This window comes from Vombatus ursinus, unplaced genomic scaffold (assembly GCF_900497805.2).
Source record: "Vombatus ursinus unplaced genomic scaffold, bare-nosed wombat genome assembly UNPS02014779.1, whole genome shotgun sequence".
Taxonomy (NCBI): Eukaryota; Metazoa; Chordata; class Mammalia; order Diprotodontia; family Vombatidae; genus Vombatus; species Vombatus ursinus.
Window position 1 is genome coordinate 43,566,047 of NW_020954557.1, and position 15,859 is coordinate 43,581,905.

The window sequence follows — 15,859 nt, forward strand, 5'->3', positions numbered from 1 at the left end:
TTGATCCAATTTTCCTCCACCTCATCTAGTAGACTGCCCCTCTCTATCATTCCTGTTTTGTCCCCTATCATTAGTCTCTCCTTATCTATGGGTTTCTTCCCTGCTACCAATGTCTCTTCTATTCTGTTCTTTAAAAAACAAAGAACAATCCTCACTTCATCTTACCATACTTTCAATTTTCCTATATCTCACTTCTTCTTCTTGGCCAAACCACTTGGGAAAACCACTGGCACCAGCCTCCTCTTCTTCACCACTCACTTCTAAACCCTTTGCAAACTGGCTTCCAACCTCATCATCATTCAAACGAAACAAATCTCTTCAAAGTTAACAATGAGCTCTTAACCACCAAATCTAGTGGTCTTTTCTCAGTCCTTATCCCTCTGTAGCCTTGGACAATATCAATCACCTTCTTCTTCTGGATACTTTCTCCTTTTCTCCTGGTTCTTCTCGTACCTTTCTGACCATTCCTTCTCAGTGTCCTTTGAAAGATTTCCATCCTTGCAAGGATGCATACTTCAAGGCTCTGTCCTAGGCTGACATCCATCTCTCTCTCTCTCTCTATCTCTCTCTGTCTGTCTGTCTCTCTCTCTCTCTGTGTCTCTCTCTGTCTCTGTGTGTGTGTGTGTGTGTGTGTGTGTGTGCGTGTGTCTTTCTTTCTCTCCCCCCCCCATTTTGGACAGTTTAATTGGTTATCTCATAGGTAACTTAAACTCACTGAACTCATCTTTCCTCCCAAACCTTCCATTCTTCCGATTTCTCTATTACTGTAAGGGGTATCACCACTGTCCCACTCATTCAGATTCATAATTTCAGTGTCAGCTTGAACTCCTCACTAATAATCACCTCAAATTCCCAAATCTATTGCCAAATCTTTTTGTTTACATGTTCACAACATCTCCCAATACATCCCTTTCTCTCCACTCTCAGCCACCACCCTGGTACAGACTCTCATTACCCCATACCTGGACTACTGTGATAGTTTTCTCTTTGGTATCCCTGCCTCAAGTCTTGCTCCATTCCAATCCATCCTTCATGCAGATGTCAGAGTTATTTTTCTTTTTTTTCTTTTTCTTTTCTTTTTCTTTTTTTGCTTTTTGGTGAGGCAATCAGGGTTAAGTGACTTGCCCAGGGTCACACAGCTATTAAGGGTCAAGTGTCTGAGGCCGTATTTGAACTCAGGTCCTGCTGACTCCAAGGCCAGAGCTCTATCCACCACACCACCTACCTGCCTCAAAAGTTATTTTTCTAAAAGGCAGGTCTGACCCCATCATCCCCCTTCAATTCAACAAATTACAGTGGCTCCCTGTTACCTCCAGGACCAAATGTAAAATATGCTGGCAGCTAAAGCTCTTTAAAACCTGCCTTCATCCTTTAAAACTAGGCTTCTTTCTTTTAATTCCATCAATTTACTCTATGATCCAACTACACTGGCCTACACTCAATCTCTCCACCCTGTGCCTTTTCACTGCATGTCTCCCATGACTGGAATACTCTCTTTGCTCATCTCCAGGTCCTGGATTCCCTAGTTTCTTTCAAAGTCTCAGCTCAAATCCCTCCTTCTGCAAAGGCTTTCTAGGTCTCCTCATCCTCAAACCCCCCCCCCCCCCAATGTTTTCCCTTTAAGATTACCTTTGATTGACACTGCATGGCAGTGTCATATAGTATTTGCATACTATCTCTCCCATTAGAAGGGGAACTCCTTGAAGGCAGGAAACACATTTTTCCCCCTTTCTTTATATGCAAAGCACTTAGAATGGTACCTGGCATCTAGTCAATATTTAATAAATGCTTGCTAATACAAAGTTCCAAAGGACTTATTATGACAAATGCTATCCACTCCAGAGAGAAAACTTTCACAACATGACTAATATGGAAATATGTTTTGCCATGTGTATAACTTATATCAAGTAAAATAGGGGCAGTGAGGTGGCAAAGTGAATAGAGTACCAGGCCTGGAGTCAGACACTTACTGGCTGTGTGACCCTGGACCAGTCACTTAACCCTGTTTGCTTCAGTTCCCTTATCTGTAAAATGATCTGGATAAAGAATTGGCAAAACTCTCCAGTATCTTTGCCAAGAAAACCCCAAATGGGGTTACAAAGAGTCCAATGAAACAACTGAACAACAACAACAACAACAGTGAAAATCATAAGAATAGGGCTCTGTGGTAGATAAATTCAAGTCTCAAATTTCAAAGTCTAGAAACTCTACAAAATTGTTGTAGCAATGCAGAGGTGAATAGTACCCTTTGCAAGATAATACCTATTTTTCTGGACTGAGCCATTTTGACTACATTGCTAACTTCATAGTTCCATGAAAAAATTCAAAACATAAAATATTTATCATGATGGTCTAATCTTCTGCAGAAGAGCATGACTAGCACTGCACTACACCCAAAACAGTCATTGTTCTCTTCCCAACAGATAGCTGGAGTTTGGATTTTTTTTTCAGGTGGAGAAATGTACGTGTTTTTATTGGATTCTTTAGCTTCTACCATCAGGGACATAATGGTGCATTCATGTTCCTGAACAGTTTGTACCACCTGTCCACATTTTTGGACAATAAACAACTGTCCCCATATTAGGCACACATTTTATGGCAAATTCACTTGATTTTAACTTCTGTCAGTAAAAGCCCCAACAACACTTTGATGTTCAAATGGAAGAACAACCGCCATTTTGAAACAGTGACAGCAATGCTAACTTTATATGTTCTTCTGAGTACCACATGCTCAGACATGCAGTAATTAAGTATGACAGATGAGCTTGTCCCTGGATGACTTCAGAGGGGTATTGTATTCTCTTTTTGAAGTGATGAGATAAACTATAATTGTATTAGAGATAGTCTTTTCTTTCTCTTCCACTGCAGAGAGATATAGTTAGCTCTGTGATTACCTAGAAACACGAGTAGAGCCTGGATGGACTTTAGGAAATTGTACCAGTATCCTACCCAGGTCATTGTATGTCTGGAGCTCATGGAACACTTCTGTCTCTCAAGAATTGAAAATGTATATTACAAATGGCAATGGAGAGACAGATGTAGGGTGTAAGAAGATTGTTACACAACAAAAAGAACTATGAAGAACTGAATATAGGATGTCATCAAAGAAATATATGATTAGGGGCAGCTAAATGGCATGGTAGATAGAGCACCAGCCCTGGAGTCAGGAGGACCTGAGTTCAAATCTGGCCTCAAACACATAACACTAGCTGTGTGACTCTGGGCAAGTCACTTAACCACAATTGCCTTGCCCTATATATATATATATATATATATATATATATATATATATATTTTTATATATATATATATATATATATATATACATATATTATATATATACACACATATACACTATATATATATATACACACACACACATATATATACACATATACATATTTATGATTAAAGAAGATGGGCTAGCTCCAGAGCAAATACAAGCAATAGCTAAGGAAATCCTGTGTGCTGCATCCTTGATACCAAAGGAAAGTGAGAAAGACATTCAACAATTAGGTGGATTTTTTGTGGCAAACGTAGTGGCAGGCATAAAAAGGCCTCAATCTACATAATTGGAGAGAACACACAGATCCTTTTCACCATCTGATTATTTGAGTATGGATAGTATACCAAAAACTCATTAGAGGCTAGAGTAAGCCTGGAATTTTGGAAATAACTAGTAGCACACTATTATTTTGGAAATAACAGATCACCCGTGGATAAAAAATGTGGGAAACATAAAAACAAAGAATATTACCTTTTTTTTTTTTAACAAGAGATATATTCCAATGTTCTACTTTCTTGTCATATTTTTTTTTTCTTTTCAGTAGAGGTAGAAATCAATCAACCAACAAGTATTTACAAAGTAACTACTCTGTGCCAGGCAGTGTGGTAGTTACTGGGGATATGAGTACAAAGAATGAAATACTAGCTACTCATGATAAATTTATATTCTAATGGGAGAGAGAGCAAGTCCAAATACAAATATGTACAACATAAACATAGTTATATATGCATGCATATCTATACAATGTAGTTAAATTGATATAATGTATCAAATGAAATGACACTATTTTTATATATTACACATCCAAAGTAGGTAAATACAATGATACAATGAATGACTGATGTCTAGGACAACAGAAAGTAGGGTTACATCATAAAAATATCATTTTGATAGGGTCTGCTATTGACGCTAAAGTTGGACCAGTCAATATGAAGCAAATAGATTTCATTTTCTGGCTCACTTACTGCACAATAAGTTGCTATGCTTTATGGTGCTGTAATACTGACTGACTCTTTGCTGCTAAGGATTTTGGAGAAGACAGGAAAGAGCAGATTATGAAATTATGGATCAGACTCTTCAGAGTTTGTTAAGAAAGCAACTCACCAGTGGGTGCATAGAAAGAGTAAGCATCTGAGAGGTATCAGTAGTTTCAAAGTGGTGCCTGTAGCTTCCATCATCTTCACTTCCACCTATATTTTGCCACTTATCCTATGAACTCTACTCTAACACTCCATTTTCCATTATAATGGATTCACATCTGATGTAGAGGCTTGGGCCTAAAGTCAGCATGGAAGATGAAGATTGAATTTAAGCCAATATTTAAACAATTATAGCTAGAAAGGGACTAAGGACTCTTTAAAAAGTGACAGTTTATATCAGAGAACAGATAGAACTGAGATGGTTACTATAGCAACAATTTGAATTTTTTTAAACCACATCTAGCTAAGCTACTGATAAGAGAAAGCCAGGAATCAGGACTTCTACTCAAATACAAGAAAATAAAAACAGGTAAAGACCTAGCTGAGAGAAAATGCAAAGAAAAAGGAAAGATACTCAAAAGGACTTCACATTGTAATTATATTAGAGGGCTATCACACCAATCATGTGATTTTATTCTTCCTGCTTCCCCAAGAGGCCAGTATACACAAAGAAGTGAAAGGGACCACAGCTGACCTGGAATGCTCATTAGTACTGCCAACCTAAGCACAATACTTTATGGGTATGATGAACTAAATTCTAGAGTCACACTCAGCACAGGAAAATAGAGAGGTGGCCAAATAGAGTGGATTGGACATTGGACTTGGAAACCAGGAAGACCTGGCTTCAAATACTGTTATTAATCAATTGTTTCAGTCATGTCTGACTCTTTATAACCCCATTTGAGGTGTTCTTGGCAGAGATACTGGAGTGGTTTGCTATTTCCTTATCTAGTTCATTTTACAGATAAGGAAACCGAGGCAGACAGGGTTAAGTGACTTACCCAGGGTCAATCCTGACTGACACTAATTATGTGATCCTATGCAAGTCACTTTACTTTTCTGTGCCTCAGTACTGTTATCTGCAAAATGAGGGGGACTGGTCTCTAAGGTCCCTTCCAGCTTTAAATCTATGATCCTACAATTCTAGGAGGCCACACAGGTACTGGGATTGACTGAGGGAACAACAGATTCGTGCTTTCCATCTGAGACTCACTCATAAGTAGAATAACAAAGTGAAAATGCCTTCACTATTTAAATTATAATTTTTCTTTCTTTTGGCTTAGCATACATATATGAATGCGTTTAAGTTTCATATGAGATTCCACTCTATAGGGAAAGGAGAAGATAGTCACAGTGGCTGCTATGAGCAATGGGTTCAGTTCAGAATATTACATTTTAATGGGGTCACTTGAATCTGAATATGTTAAGAGGAAGGGGACCAGAACAGTAAGAGACACAAATGAGGAATGATTGAGAAAAGTGGAGAATTAGTTGGCCTGGAGAAGAGAACAATAAGGGGAAACATAGCTGCCTTCAAATATATTTGAAGGTCTGTCATAGAAGAAGAATTTGATTTATTACTTATAGTTCAAGAGGACAGAACTAAGAGAGTTAAAAAGAGGCAGATTTCAGTTCAATATAAAGAATTTCCTAACAACTGAAGCTATTCAACAACAGAATGGGTTGTCTTGTGAAAATGCGAGCTCCTCGTTATTGGAAGTGCTCAAATGGAGGATGGACCACTATAAGATGTTGAAGACATTCCAGAATTTGATGGGGGGGAGAGGGAGGAATGGAAGTTGGACTAGAAAACCTTTAACACTGTATAATTCTCTGACTCTGATTCAGCACTACTCCTTCTTCCCTCATGGATGCAATGAGAACCTTATGATATCCCCAAAGGAGCACAGTAATAGCTATCATGATGAAAGTTTATTATATCATTTGGGAATGGGGTAGTGGGTCCTGGGAGCCATATGAGAAACTTTTTCCTCCAAGCCTGGCCCCACATTCTCCAAATGTAGAGAGCAAAATATGCCTTTTAAGTCTCAGTGTGACTGGTCCAAAGCTTAAACAACTTTTTGTTTTGTTGTTCATTTCTTGGATCCTAACTCAGTCCTGCATTCTTCACTATTGAACTGCATCACGTTGATCTAATACTGCAAGTCTAGGCCAAGGTCAGGCTGGGCTCCCCAGAACGTGTGGGCCTTTAGTAGGACATGAGGTCCTAGATTTGTGCTATAAGGGGCCTTAGCAGCCATCTAGTCTGACCCTATCATTCTACAGACGAGGAAATTGAGACCCAGAGAGGTGACCTGACTAATAGTGACAAAGGAGAGATATCAGCCCCAGACCTCTGACTCTGAATCTAGTGCTCTTATAACCCTATCACACTGTCTCATTTCTCCCATGACTTTTGATGCTTGATTAAAAATTATAGTCAATGACATTTCTTCATCTTTCTGGTTCCCCTTGAAACAAGATTATACTAAACTATGCTAAGAAGAACCAGCTATGAAAATGGTCCCACCAGGTTTAAGTTATGACCTCAGAGTCATAGCTTCCCCTATTTATATAACCTCTGAGTTCTTTCTCATTTTCTCATACTCTTTATATAGATACTAAGTGCATCAATAATATCCTTCACAGATCAGATTTTATATTGGAAAACAACTTCCCCATACTTCACATACTAGAAATAAACACTGCAGCATTGATGTATGTAAGTCCAATTTAGAAACCCATCTCTCTACACTCTTACAGTCCTTACCAGGATCTGAGCAACAGATTATTTTAGAATATGATGATATTAAGAGTCAGGGGAGCAGCTAGCTCCCAAAACACACACTTGTATAGCAATTGGACAGAACACTTTAATTTAATGGGCCTCCTTCTGGGCAGAGTAGGCAGATACCTATGTGATATAATTTGAGGAACACAGAAAGGCTGTGATCTGACCAAAAATATTTCCCTCAATAGTCCACAATGATCATCAGCCTGAATTGCCTTATGACATATCAGAGGCTACAGTCACTTCGGAAGGTAGGGGGTTCCTCTCATTGGACAACTTCACAGAATGGCTAGATGTGCCCTTGGCAGACAACTCATAGAGAGGGTTGTTTTTACAAGTAGAGATCAGATTAGATGGCCACTGAAGCCCCTTTCAATTTAAAATCCCACAATTCTATTACAGGAAGTACTCTAAGGCAGGGGTCCTTAACCTTTTCAAAGACTAGTTTGATAACTATTTTAACATAATTGTTTCCTTTGGAATCCTAAGTATTTTATTTTACACATTTAATATTAGTTTAAGACGGGGTCCACACACACAAAATTTTTTTTTTAGAATGAAAAAAAAAACTTCCCTAGGCATAGAGAAATATCTTGGTAAGGGTGTTCAGGCTCAGAGCTGGCAAGTAGATCTCAAAGGCAATTCACAGAACTGCAAAGAGTCTCAGAGTTGGAAGGGACCTCAGAAGCCATAACACCTGCACATCAATTCTCTCTATAATACGTTGTTGTTGTTCAGTTGTTTTTCAGTTGTGTCCAACTCTTCATGACCCCATTTGGGGTTTTCTTGGCAAAGATACTAGAGTGGTTTGCCATTTCCTTCTCTATCCCATTTTACAGATGAGGGAACTGAGGCAAACAGGGTTAAGTGACTTGCCCAGGCTCAGTTAGCTAATAAGTATCTGAGGCCAAATTTGAACTCAGGTCTTTCTGGTTCCAGCCCGGCATCCTACCCACTGCACCATCTAGCTGCTCTTCTTTACAATATCCTGACAAGTAATCAACATGTGATCATACAGGTTTTCCATAAAGACCTTGAGTGAGAGGAAAGCTATGACTTCTAAAGCAATTCCTTCTACTTTTGGATATCTCTAAATGTTAGGAAGGGGTGGGTTTGTTTTTGCTGTCATTGTTGTTTGTTGTCATTTTATTTTGTTATGTTATTTTATTTTTTGTTTCTTCCCCCATCCCCTACATGAAACCTAAATCCACCTCTGCAGTGTCCTCCCATTTTTCCTAGTTCTGCCTGCTGGGATCCATGTGACAGTCCTTCAGCTATTTGAATAGTGAATATTATATCTTGCTTAAATCTGTTCTTCTTCAAGCTAAATATCTCCAGGTCTTTCAGTCGATAATAATAATAATAACTGCAGCTAACGTGAGAGAGATTAAGTGACTTGCCCGAGGTCAAGCTGAGAAGTGTCTGAGGCAGAATTTGAATTTAGGTCTTCTTGACTTCCCAGTCCACTACTCTTACCCTCTGTGCCATCTAGCTGACCTGACTGACCATCCTATGGTCAGTATTCTTATTCTGATCTTTTTCTGGGCAAGTTCTAACTTGTCAACAATCCTAAAATATGGTATTCATAATTAAATATAGTACCCCAAACGTAGTCTGCCCAGAACAAGATAATAGATCTAAGGCTGGACCTCAGGGACCTTTTTGACTATTAAAGGAGCTCAGAGGCCTTTTTGTCCAACCTCCTCATTTTACACATGAGGAGACTGAGGCTGAGGATGGTGAAGTGACTTGCCCAAGATCATACACGTAGTAAACCCCAGAGGCAGGTTTTGAACTTAGGACCTTGGTCTCCAGAGTCAATACTCTTTTTGTACTGTACTGCATCTGGATATTATGCTTTTTGTATCATAGTCTAATGTCGCATTAACTTTTTCCACTGACACCACACAGCTGAATTATGTTAATCTTATTATGCAGCTAGGTGGTACAGTGAAAGGAGTGCCAGAGTCAAATCCGACCTCAGACATTTACTAGTTGTGCTACTCTAGGCAAGTCACTTACCCCTGTTTGCCTCAGTTTCCTCATCTGTAAAATGACCTAGAGAAGGAAATGGCAAACCAGTCCAGTATCTTTGCCACAAAAAAACCCCAAATGGGGTCACAAAGAGTTGGACAGGACTGGAACTACTGAGGAACAAGAACATGCAATAAAACCCTCAGATCTCTTTCACAAGGACTACTGTATAACCATTCTACCTCAATCTTGTAATTGCGGAGTTATTTTTGCAGTATAGGACTTGACTTTTACCTTTATTAAATTTCATTATATTTGAATTGGCAGATTGTTCTAACCTGTCCAGATCTCTTGGGATCTTGATCCTGCTATTCATTCGTCTCAGTTTCACATCACCTAATTTAATAATTTAATAATTATGTATATGTGTCTTCATCTAAGTCACTGTCAAAATGTCAAATAGTCCAGTAATAAATTCCTTAAAAAGAACATATCCACATTGTACTTTCCTCCAAGATGGCATGTATCCATTGCCTTTTTTTCCACTGGTATTTTCTCTGGTGAGAAGACTTCCTCAACCTCTATTCCACTATTTCCACAGTCCTAAATATACATGTTTAAGGGAAGTCCCAGAGCCAACTCTACTACAGAAAAGTAGACAAGGATTGGATACCAAACTAAGCTGATCAAACTCTGAGGGAACAGAAATGCATATGCTAGCACTGGGACCTAGAAACCTAATACTAACTACAGTAAGTCATATTGGCAAGCCAAATCTGAGACCACTCACGCCACTTGCTTTCACATTGACTGATAAGGTGCATATTCTGACACAGCATCTCCCACTGAAACTGTTTTGGGGAATTATTTTCAAGCTGCCCCTTGCAATGGCATTCACCAGTTGACAAGTTCTTTTTGCTTAGGGACATCTCCCTAAGCTCTAAGAGTCAAGGCTTTGTAGCCCTATTTACCTTGCCTTTCTACTACTGACAAGGGCTTTTTAGAGCAAAGTACATTTTCCTGAGCTTGAGGAATTTGTTTATGTGAAAGGGTACTCAGTAATATATTGGTTGACTAATTAATTTGCACATAGTAGGTTCTTAATAAGTATATTTTGAATTGAATTGAATTGACTAACTCATCAGCAAGAACCAGCTCATCAGCTGATCCAATCATTCTGGAGATCAATTTGGGACTATGCCCAAAGGGCTATAAAACTGTGCATACCCTTTGATCCAGCAACACACATCAGAAATGAGGTCACTAACAGAATTGCTAGGTCCATATGGTATGAAGTTCCTCAGTGAAAGCCTTATGTGGCATAAATCATCACATGTTACTGAGCTTAAGGTAATAGTTTTCACTATTTTATCTATATGTTAATTCTTTAGAATTAGTTTTGAAATGTCATTGTGGATGTGATTAAATGAAACATGTTGTCTAGAATTTTAGTTATTTCATCATTTTTAATAACAGTCACAGATTTTAGAATGGGAAGGGACCTTTTCTAAACCATACAAGAATCAACTACAGAACATTTCCAACAAGTGGTGATCCAGAGACAATGTGTAAAATGATTTGCAAACTTCGAAGCTTTTTAAATGTGAACTTTTATGACGATCAATCAGCAAGCAGTTAGTTACTCAGCATTAACTCTGTGCCAGGCACTAGCTAGACAATAAGGGTCATCTCCAGTTGTCCTGCCACTGGACCCAGATGGCTCCAGGAGAAAGGTGGTGACTTTGCAGTCCTCCCTCACTTAAAACCAACTCATTTGCAAGTCATGGCATTTCCTTCCTGATGTCATGGTCCTCTTACAGAACAGAGGGCAAAAAATAACAATCACTACTAGGTCTGTATCCCAAAGAGATCCTAAAAAAGGGAAAAATACCCACATGTACAAAAATATTTATAGCAGCTCTTTTGCAAATTGTGGGAATGCCCATCAATTGGGGAATGGTTGAACAAGTTATGTTATATGAATATAAGGAAATACTATTGTTCCATAAGAAATGAGGAGCAGGCAGACTTCAGAAAATCCTGGAAAGACTTACATGAAGTGATGCTGAGTGAAATGAGCAGAACCAGGAGAACATTGTATACAGTAATAGCAACACTGTGTGATGATCAACTTTGATAGACTTAGCTCTTCTCAGCAAAGCAATGATCTAAAGCAATTCCAAAAGACTCATGGAAAATGCTATCCACATCCAGAGAAAGAACTAAGGAGTCTGAATACAGATTGAAGCATACTATTTTCTCTCTCTTTTTTTTTCTTTCTCATGGTTTTTCCCTTTTGTTCTGATTCTTCTTTCACTAATGTGGAAATATGTTTAATGTGATTATATATGAATAATCAGATTGTATGCCATCTTGGGGAAGGGGAGGGAAGAAATTTTAGAACTCAAAATCTTATAAAAGTGAATGTTGAAAACTAATAATAAATAAAGCAAAAAGCAAAAAAAAAATTAAAAAAGAACTAGCTTATCAGGGTTTCCTAGAGGAGAGCAGGACCCTTGGGATGTATGACAGAGAATAGGTAAGTTTTAATTTGGCGTAGAAGAAAGGAATACAAGTCTAGATACTGCTAAGGGGGATTCCAAGCACTTGGGAGGCAGAAGGTAGGTGCTGGGGAATATGTACCTCCAGTGGGCGGGGGAGGGGGAAGAGGGGAGGCAGGGGGAACAATGCTAAAGATAAATGTCAAGTTTGTCACTTTAACAAGACAAGCCCTGACTGTATCCCTCAAAATCAACTTATCCTCAACCTGTTTTGTTTTTCTTTTGTACGCAGATCAATTTCATACTTTCCTAAATACTTTATTGATATGTTGTCCATCTGAAGTTCAATTTGGGACGTTAGAAAAGTTGTAAACACTTTGCCCTATAAAACTCTTTATTTAAGGTTATTTAGCTACTGATCCAGTCAGCCTCTGACACATACTGTCCGTGTGAATGTTGGGAAAACACTTAATCTCTTGGAGCTCGAGGCAGCTGTCTTATATTCTTAAGTTGCAAAGAATTCATTGGTAGAGAGAATTTCCTCATCTGGGAGTTTTCTCCATCAATAAAATCCCAGGTCTTATTTTTATCCCTAACCTGCTGTTACAACAAGCAACTGTTCTAGGAAAAGCTGGGACAGCAGGTTCTAAATATTAAAGAAATCCACCTAAACTTCAGACATTCATAACTTTCCTCCCAAACCAGGTATGGCTTTCTAGTCACTGCTGATATATTTGAGGGATGTATTAACTGAATTGTTTACTGACATCAGTATATGAGATCTGGAAAGACAGTGGGAGATGGCCCACACTTCAAAAGAATGTCACCTCCCACAATCTAGCTACCTAAGTCAGGCCAAGATTGGCCTTGACTTTCCTTGGGTAGACAAGAAAATCTGGCTGTCAAACTGTATTGGTTGTAAGAAAATGAAAAACAGATGATCTAAATTACTACTTTTAATTCTAGGTGCTTAGCATTTGATCATCTCATTCTAAGACATTTAGGAGTATTTGCATGGGTATCTCCATTGAGACTTGTGATTCTTTTCTTCTTTGTCTTCATGATCTGGATTCACAACCTCATTAGATATCTTCACTAGAATCAAATGTCTACCTCATTTTTATAACTCAACACTGTCTTTTTTGATGTTGTTCAGTTGTGACTGACTCTTTGTGACCCCTTTTGGGGTTTTCTTGGCAAAGATAATGGAAAGGTTTGCCATTTCCTTCTCCAGCTCATTTTACAGATAAGGAAACTGAGGCAAAAAGGGTTATGTGACTTGCCAGGGTCACTCTTTGGACAGATTTGAACTCAGGAAGATGAGTCTTACTGACTCCAGGCCTAGAGTTCTATCCACTGTACCACCTAGCTACACGGAACACTATAATAGCTTTACTTCTGGCCTCTCTTCCTATTATTCACATTCTAATTTCTCAAATGTTTTCTCTGATAATTAATTATTCATTCCACACCCCTGATTACTTCAGTTTAAAACTTTGCAACCCTGTCAAAGTCAGTTTCTCTGCTCATTCCAGATAGGCAAACTGCCAATATATTGCCAATAGCACTCACTCTTGTACTAACTTAAAATACACTAGACTACTTGCCAAGTTTCCTTATTTGGCAAGAAGGTTTTTTGGTTCCCAAGATCTTTGACCATCCATTTTTAGACCCAAATCTTTGTACTTAATATTTGGATATTGCTCTCAGTCTTTAAAATATCCTGACACTCCCTTCAACGGTAGGGGAAAGAAAGCTAGTTACCTTTTTGCTTTACTGATAAAGAAAAATCTTTGTTGTTCAATTATGCTACCATCCTCTCAGGAAAATATACAGGTTTGCCAAAACTGAGGAGCTAAATATTAATTCTCCTTTCTCTGTTTAAAAAATAATAACACATTCACCTTAAGAAGATTAAGCTGCAAGAGATTAAAGAAACTTACTGCAGACTACTCTTTAATTCATATAAATTTGCAGAGTTGCAGTGGAGTATATGGAAAATATGTTTCAGAGAGACCAAAAGTTATAGTTTCTACACCTGGACATGCCCCCATGTAGTTCCATGACCCTAGGCAAGTCCATTCAAGTCTCTGGGCCTCATCTCTAAAATGAGGGGGTTGGACTCCATGAGTTCTGAGCTATCTTCCAACTTATAGAAAATTCTGTAATTCTGTAAAATCTCTCACTAGTGTAGCAGGAGTTTAGAACAAAGGCTCTACAAGGGACCAGTGCTATAATTATAATGCAGTCATCTCTTTTGTCTTTGAAAATTAAAAAGGAATGAAACTGCCTGAAATGGACTTGCTGTACAGGAAAAAAAAAATTAACCAGTCTTGAATGCCTTTATTGTCTGTGCATTACAGAAATGTTTCTAGAGTATTTCAAATGAGTCCAGATGAGGAGTTTGAATTTAGATATTTTGAAATCAGCATGAATGTTAAAATAAACATACGTTTTAATAGAAAAAAACATTTCATGGAAAATCCCAACTTTTTTTTTTCTACAATAGGATGACAACACAAACCATGGAAGTTAATTATTGCCACATTTTTTGAATGGTCCAATCTGTTGTTGTCAGTTTCACCTTATCACTAAAAAAATAGTAATAAAAATAACCATGCCGCACTTACATGAAGAGGACCCCAAAACACTTTACAAACACTGATTCTTAAGCCCAACAACTTACTGACAACTTTATTTTTTTGAGGGCAAATTCAGTGTTATCAAAATATCCATTAAAGTTTTACAAACGATGAAAGAGATTAAGGAATCCCACATTGCCTAGGCTTACTAAACAGTGTAAGGTGGGTAAATTCACTTGATATGAAAACACTAGACTCAATCTCAGAGATCAGGACGACTACACAATATTGTTTCCTTTTTGAAACTTGAAGAGAAAAGAAATCTCAAGATTAGATGTGTAGAAAAAATGGCTTTTCTTTTTATAATTGTTTAAGATCAGAGGAAGAGGCCAAAGTGTCCTTTATATCATCCTAATTTTGCAGTAATCTACAATTATTGAACGCATCCACTCTTATGAGACTCTGAAGGGCAAGTTAAGTTCCCTATAATCTCTACTTAGAGGACATGCTGACCCAATTTGACAGGCACAATGTTGCCTGAACAAAAATGAACAAAAGACCAACTACAAAGTCCATTTTTTTTGTTTATTTATGTTTCTTTTACTTTCTGTAAACGTATTCTTTCCAAAATTCTTTCGGGGGACGGGGGACGGGGGTGGGGGGAGAGAAAGGTTAGGTTCATGAACAGGAAAAGCTGGTGTCTCCCTAAAGCGGTAAGGGCTGGAGCCAGGGAGGGGAAGGCTAGAATGCCGGCAGAGAGGAGGCAGGAGAGGAGAAAAACTGTAGAATGCGCAAGAAAGTTGGAAGCTTCCTCCGGTCACGCCCGCGGGTTCACTTGCTCTGTTAAGTGCTCTGGACGTCAGGAAAGTGCTTTAAAGGATGGAAAAGGCAGAAAGTGTAGCTCATTCTTGGCCCGCGTTACCCTTGCAGAAGAGAAGGAGCGATTTGCACTTCAGCGTAGGAAACTTTGCCCGGCCCGAGCCAAAGTCAAGGCCGACGTCTGAACATTGAACTCCCTAATAATCAAAGTTACGTCGGAACTTCCCCTCGCCTCCCCTTTTCTTTCTTGAGCTCTCCACTCGATTCCCAAGGGTTGGCCACACTCCGGGAAGTGCCCTCCCGAAGCTGCCACCAGGGCTGTCACCCGCAGCCGGGCACTCGGGAACCCAATCCTCTCCTCCACCCCCGCACCGCTCTTTGGAGAGGCCCCCTCTGGCCTCCCCGTCCCCGGACAGCTTGGGCACACGCGACAGTCCCTGCCGGGGCCTACAAGTGAGGGGCCCGACGCGCTCCTCTGGCCTGGGAGAAAGTGACAGCAGAAGCAGTGGGCACCCGGGTGCCCCCTTCCCTAGGACCTGAGGACACTGGGCAGGACCCCTCTCTTCTCTTCCCTCCATCCCACAGCCTCTTACCTGCCTCCCCCTCTGGACCTAGCGCAAGAAGCTCAGCTCCAGGAGCGGAGAGAGCCCGGCCAGGGGCGAGTAGCAGGCGGCCCGGCGAGCGCGAGCTCAAGCGGAGGGTCCGAGGCGGCGGGAGTTCCAGGCAGGCAGCGTGAGTGTGATGGCTCTTCCACACTTCCGCTTCATGTCACGGAGTTAAACATTCCGCCTCTCTTCCCCGCTCCAATGAGGAAGCCACAGTCACGGCAACAGCACCACCTACCCTCTGGCAGTAGCTATGACCCCGGCCCGGAACATCAGGACCTGGCACCGGCCAAGTTGTCCCCAGACCCCCGCACTGCTCTA

General features: G+C 39.7%; 1 protein-coding gene across 2 annotated transcripts in view; it reads right to left on the reverse strand.

Moving 5' to 3' along the window:
* The window catches only part of MAP3K20 (mitogen-activated protein kinase kinase kinase 20), a 222,411-nt gene extending 206,790 nt beyond the window's left edge, over positions 1-15,621 (reverse strand). Inside the window, exon 1 of one of the 2 annotated variants that reach the window (XM_027865834.1) lies at positions 15,527-15,621. The gene's annotated coding sequence lies outside the window, so the exon portion shown is untranslated. The remainder of the gene's footprint in view (positions 1-15,526) is intronic. The other variant, XM_027865836.1, reaches the window with a different exon arrangement.
* Positions 15,622-15,859: the final 238 nt, after the last annotated feature.